The sequence below is a fragment of the Pleurodeles waltl genome, chromosome 12 (genome assembly GCF_031143425.1).
Source record: "Pleurodeles waltl isolate 20211129_DDA chromosome 12, aPleWal1.hap1.20221129, whole genome shotgun sequence".
NCBI lineage: Eukaryota > Metazoa > Chordata > Amphibia > Caudata > Salamandridae > Pleurodeles > Pleurodeles waltl.
Genome location: NC_090451.1, coordinates 572,920,832 through 572,927,448, shown reverse-complemented (window position 1 = coordinate 572,927,448; position 6,617 = coordinate 572,920,832). Strand labels below are relative to the sequence as shown.

Here is a 6,617-nt window from a genome sequence, read left to right as displayed (position 1 = left end):
TTTTCCCTCTAATAAGCCAACTAGCTCCGAGGAATTTGGCGATAGCGATCACTAGCGTTGGTCTGGTGTCTGATCTGAGGATTCGCAGAGCTAGCGCAGAGCAGCGTGCTCCCAGTAGTCTGCATGCCGGGGCCAGCCATTTCCTACGGGGGGCAGTATACGCGGGGCATGCAAAAAGGAGGTGAGGGAGATTCTCCACGGGGGCTTTGCAAGCAGGGCATGCGGTGGATTCGTTGTTTGACCAGCTGCTGGTGAAAAGTCTTAATGGGAGTGTTCCAATGCGGAGCTGGAAGTACAGTTTCCTTTCCCTTGGGGCCGTGATTAGGTCCCAAAAAGTTTCGTACTTGCATGACTCTTTTAGGTTGGCAAAGTCACAAGATAATGTAGTGTGGAGTGCAGCCCGAGTGTCTTCGTTGTTGGCCCTTTGCCAGTAAAGTTTCTTTAGTTCGCTTTTCGAGGGAAAGACTGACGTGGCTGGTGAGTTCCAGAGATCATCGAGCCCGATAGAGTGGAGTAAATCCTTGATGGATCATAGCCAGGGGATTCTGTGCAGGTGGTCGGCTTTTAGGATGACCTGTAGAGCTTCGGTGAAGATGACAAGTTCCGGAGTGGTCCAGAGACGCCGCCAGTACAGCAGAGGTCGCAGGCGGGCTTTGTGACCAATGCGTTTGATGCCGAGGTCCTTGAAAAGAGGGAACAGTGGGGTGCTTAGCGGAAGGGACACAAGGTTTCTTAAGAAGTTGTTTTCAGCGGTGGTTAGGTCTTGGGTTTTGGTATAACCCCAAAGTTCAGCCCCGTAGAGCGCTGAGGAAACTGCCTGGGCTTCGTATAATTGTAATGCTGGGCGAATTGGTTTTGTGTGTGAGAGGTGGAAGTTTTTTAGTAGAGCCCCAGTTGTTTGTCTTAATTTAAGGGCTTGTTTTCCTATGTGTGGCTTCCAGGACATGTTGTCAGTGAGTGTTATGCCCAGGTAGCTGAAAATGCCCACCTTCTCGAGTGAGGAGCCCTCTAGAGTAAATTTCCCTTTGAAAGATCTGTGGGGATTAAGGGTCATTAGTTTGGTTTTCGTTGCGTTGATTTCGAGTCCCTGGGATGAACAGAAATGCTCGAAGCACGCAAGGAGTTTCCTTAGACCACTAGGGGTCTTAGATATCAAGAGAGTGTCATCGGCAAAGAGTAAGACTGGGATTTTTTGTGTGCCAAGTGAAGGTGCGTCAGCCTGCAGTCTGAGGAGGGAGGGGACAATTTCGTTGATGTACAGGGAAAAGAGGGTCGGGGCAAGTACGCAACCTTGCCGCACACCCCTAGAGACGTGGATTCTATCGGTAAGTTGGCCCTTGTTGCCCCACCTGACTTGTGCGTAGTTGTCCTCGTGGAGTCGTATCAAAATGGCAAGGATGTGTTCCGGGATTCCCATCCGAGAGAGAGAGACCCACAGTTTGTTGCGAGGTACTAGGTCAAAAGCAGATTTGAGATCCACGAAAGCTACATAAAGGCTGCCTTTACCGATGAACACTGTTTTCCAATATAATAATAGGAATCTGAGGGCTTGATCAGTGGTGGAAATCTTCTTTCGGAAACCGGCTTGGAGGGGGCTAAGGATATCGTGGTCAATTATCCATTCTTCTATCTTCCCTAGGAGGCAGTGGCAGAAGACTTTTTGGACACAGTCAATTAGACTAATGGGTCTATAGTTACAGGGAAGAGATCTGTCGCCCTTTTTAAAGATTGGAATAACAATGGCCGCTTTCCAAGAGTCGGGAATTGGCGCCCCAGATGCTATTGCGTTAGCTAGAATGGTGAGATATCTTGACCAGGATGCTAGGTCTGTTGAGAATAGGTCTGCTGGGACGCAGTCTGAACCAGGGGCCCTGCCGCGTTTTAGAGTGCTTAGAGAGTAAGTTATATCACTTTGGGAGAACAACAGGGGTGCTGCGGTGGTTGGTGCTAACGAGTGAAATAGGAGGGGGCCCGTACAAACAGAGGTGGGGCTATCATGATCAGGGGAGTACAGACTACTAAAGTGGGCTATCCAGTCTCTTGGGGCAATATTGGTTGTGATGTCCAAACCACTGGTTTCTGGGCCTCGCGCTGCCAGGGACCAGAACAGACTATAATTTCTCTTGCGCACAGCGTCGCTGAGTGATGTCCACCATTTGCTATCTTGATCACGCTTGGCTATGCATATTGCAGATTTATAGGACTTCCTAGCTACGCGGATGGCGATGGGGTCCTTGGATTTAATGGCTTGAACTAGGCGCTTGTTTAGGGACCGGCACGTTTTGTTGAACCAGCGGTGCCTGGCTTTGGGTCGTTTGTCGTCGTGGGCTGGGGGTGCTGAGAAGTGGGTTGCGATATCCCTAAAGCAGGAGGTGTGGATTGAGCTAATTTCCTGGTGGGGTGTTGCTGAACCTGCCTCTAGGTCCCTTAGTGTGGATTTTAGGGTGTTGTTGGCAGCATTGATGAGTGCGGGCCGGGCCACAATATTGACCCATTTTAGGTGTCTTTTGTTGTTGGCCAGGTTAATACCCTCGGGTGCTACTGCTGCGGGGTTAGACGTGGCTGGGAGGTTACCTGGGCTAATGTGTGGACAGAAAGAGGGTTGTGATCACTTTCGGTCCTTTCGATGATTGTCATATCGATGACTAGAGGCCATAATCTTATATCGAATAGGCAATAATCGATTCTGCTGGTGTGGTTCGTTTTGTTGTATGTGTGACTACCGTTGGTGTCTGAATTAGTTCTGCCATTTAGCGCCCTGAGTCCAAACTCCATGGTCAATGATTTTACCTGAATCGCAACCGACGTCCACCTTTTGATGGGTGCAATGGACAGGGCGGAGATAGACCAGACTTGATCTTCCTCGCGGGTGGACCTGAGATCGTCCCAGTCAAGGGGTTCGAATGTGACGTTGAAGTCCCCAGCCACAATGGTTTTATGATGGCGGGGATAATTTTGTAAGAGGGCTACGAGGGCGCAGAGGGTTTTGGAGACTTGACCCCCCCTGACCCCTCGAGCGTAGATATTAAAGATGTTCACCACAGAGTCAGGCCCAAAGGATAGACGAAGGCCTAACAGGTCGGGAGAGGCGGTAGGTAGCTGTGATATATGGCAGCTAAGTGATGTTTTGATCCAGATGGTCAGACCCCCTGAGGGCCTGCCTCTCGTGCTGGCCACAGCGGGGATGTGGAAATTTGAGTAGCCTGTTCGGAAGAGTGGGTCGAGTGACCATGTTTCCTGTAGGAGACATATGTCATGTTCGTCAATAAATGAGGAGAAGGATGGAAGGGGAAGAATAGGTTTCAGACCTGCCACGTTCCATGAGACAAGTCGTACCCCAGATTGTGACTGAGTTGTCCTACCTAAGTGCCCGGGGTTTTTGAGGTTGGCTGTCAGGGGTTGGTTTGGCAGATGTGGCTGGGGGAGCAGGGATGGGTTGATGCCAATGTTTGCCCGTGAGGTTTGTGGTGGTTGGTGATGTTCCTCTGTTGGAACAGGCCTGGTCCTGATCAAGGAGATGCTTGCGGGCCTAGACAGCAGCTCTAGGTTTGGTGGGCAATGTGCCTGCAAGATGGGTGGAGCATCGTTGTCATGATTGCTCGGTGAGCCGGAAATGGTTGCGGTATCATGGGTAGGGGGGTGAATACATGGACAGACAGTGGTGGGGTAAAAGGAGGATCTGGGGGTGATGGATGTTGGAAGGTTGCAAGGTTTGCCTGCATAGATTTTAGGTGGAGCTGTGAGTCAATCATGTTTACCAAGAGGGGATAGGTTTTCTGCCGGGTGGTAACTCGGGCGTTCCTCGTGGAGCGTGGGTGACCTGGGCTGTTTAAACCGGATGCGTGAGTGTGCAGGTGGGCTTGTTCTTGCGTCTAGGGCCACCAGATTGTTCGCCATGGTCCTGTTCTTGAGTGTCAGTTTTAGGATATCAAAGTGAGTTCCCGGATCTGGCCGTCGTACTACGGTAATTAGGTCCTCACGTATTATGGATCGGCAGCCTCTAACATGGCGAATCCAGTGGATTGCCTTGTTTTTGATAGAGTCTACCCCTTCCTTGTGCGCCAATGTGGTTAACTTGGGAACGTTAACCATTAGAACTATATTACCTAAATGGGACTGGTCAGTGGCAGGTTGCGTGGAGTATTTTGAGGCAGTGTTGCTCATGGGTTTGAGGGTATTATGATAGATGTCTAGTGAATTTCCTATGCCTAAATTGTGGAAGAGGGGAGACTGGTGGGAGTTCATGGTCTTTTCTTTGGTAGGGTGAGGGCCAGCGTGGCTAGAAGCAGAGGAGTTGGGCGAGTTTGTTGTGATGCCTGATAGGATTGGATTTTGGGCAAGGTTACTGGTGGTCGTGTTATTTGCGTGGGTTAGCTGTTTTACTATTGCAAGTAATGAGTTAACCATATGCTTGAGTTCTGTGACTTCCTTCCTTAGAGCTTGTATGTATTCGATATGCTGTGGGGTTACATGGGGAGAGTGCGTGTTGGTTGCTGCTGGCCCATCTGCCAGGGTGTCTGGGTTGATGTCGTCGCGTGATTCAGGGAGGTTGGTTAGGGGATTGAAGCGGTTACTGAGCTGGATGGAATCGTTGATGGCAAGTGGTAGGTCTTCTGCTAGGGAGGGGGCCGCATGGGTGATAACGTTCCTACTTTCACCCGCCCCTGTAGTGTCAGTAACTTGTTGCCCTCGTTTCATGAAAATCTCAGCGATTTTCATGGAACCTTCCTTCCTGCTAGTTGAAGTGGGCCCCTCCCCAGTTGCAATAGAAATGTTTCCCTGGGGGCTAGTTAGTATTCCGTTGCATTCGCCCAGGAGAGAGTCGATTCTATCCATAACGCAATTGCTAGCAGCATGCTTATGCCTTTTTCGCTTGGCTTTTAGTACTGCCCCGGCCCCTGCCTCTATTGCTTTCCTTTTGCCCATCTGGTGTTAGTGTAGGTGCAGGGTTAAATGATAAGGTGTCAGATTAAATGGAGCAGCTGACTGGGGAGACAGAGTAGGAACTAGCAAAAGGGACTGAGTACAATATGGCCTTCTTGGGAGATAGATGTTAGGGGGGTGGCCCAGCCCAGCCTCTGTCAGCCGCTGGACGGGCGCAGGACGGGCCCGCCCTTGGCCCGGGCTTCGCCCGGGCGCCGCCCGCGCGCGTCCCGCGCGGCGGGAGCGCGAACAAGTTTTAAAGGGCTCCTGCCCCGCCTCCAGAGATCACACAGCGCTTCCCGCGACGGCGGGAGCGCGAACAAGTTTTAAAGGGCTCCTGCCCCGCCTCCAGAGATCACACAGCGCTTCCCGCGACGGCGGGAGCGCGAACAAGTTTTAAAGGGCTCCTGCCCCGCCTCCAGAGATCACACAGCGCTTCCCGCGACGGCGGGAGCGCGAACAAGTTTTAAAGGGCTCCTGCCCCGCCTCCAGAGATCACACAGCGCTTCAATCAAGCAATCAGTCAGTACTTGGTCCATGCTCCAGGGGAGAAAACAAAAGAACACAGAGATTAAATGAATTTGACATCTGCAGACAAGCGCTCACCTATGAAAAGTAAAAAAATAAAGTGCTAATGAAGCTAACCAGTGATAAGTAACAGGTGGGCGGAATGTCCCTTTATCTCGCATGCATGCTGCACAAGAGAGATATAAATATACTGTGACACTTTTTTTTTAATTGCTGCTAAGTATCAATCTTTATCTATTACTGATTTGTGTGTCATGTATTCTTTTATAGTTTTAAAAAGATAAATAACGATTGTTTGATGGTGATGAGAATGACTATGACAGTTGTGGGGTGGGAGTCAAAGGTGGCAATAGGACCAAACATAGTTGAAGAAAGAAAAATGATACGTGTAATGGAAAAAAGCAAGAGGCAAATGGAACCAGAGTCTGAAAGAAGAAAAATAAAATACAAAGAATGAAAAAGGATGGAAAGGAGAATAGAGAAGAAATAAAGACTATGGGCAACGATGTGGGGGCCCATCGAAAATGCGCTGTAATGCATATTTATTCCATCACGCGCAAAGATGATATCAATATTTAGGCAAGCATGTGTTATGAACATTAACCAGAACCCAACTTGCTTGCAGATAAGAAAGCAGAAATATGGTGCTGTTATAGATTTGTTAATGTGCTACAAATGCTGCCACAAAAGCGAATGGACGATGTACATTTTATAAAATAAGAAGCGCAATCTATCATTAGATCATCTCTGCCGGGACTCGAACCCGGAACCTCTGGATTAGAAGTCCAGCGCGCTCGTCCATTGCGCCACAGAGACATCGCTGTAGATGCAGCATCAGCATCAGAACTGAAAAGGCATACACACCCAGCTCCACTGTATCATTTTGTGAGCATTTCTAGGTGGATTTGGGAAAGAGCAAAAATCTGGACCGGAATCTATTGTGCCTCTTGAAAGCATCCAACGAACCTGTTTCAAATGGCTCTGCGAAAGAATGGAGTTCAGATCTTCCTTCCTTCGTAATATCTTCTTGGTCACATGCCGAACGCTTTCATACAAGCATTTCGCTGCAGTAGCACCGAAAGGGGAAAAACGACGATAAATGTACCGTAGTTTCAGCTGGTGCGAAAGCTGAGCCTTTACATTGTCTACTCCATTAGAAATTATTG

General features: G+C 49.4%; 1 non-coding gene across 1 annotated transcript; it reads right to left on the bottom strand.

Annotated features, from left to right (window-relative positions):
• Positions 1-6,193: 6,193 nt before the first annotated feature.
• TRNAR-UCU (transfer RNA arginine (anticodon UCU)) lies at positions 6,194-6,267 on the bottom strand. The gene has a single exon. It is a non-coding gene; the product is annotated as a tRNA-Arg (tRNA).
• Between the last annotated feature and the right edge of the window lie 350 nt (positions 6,268-6,617).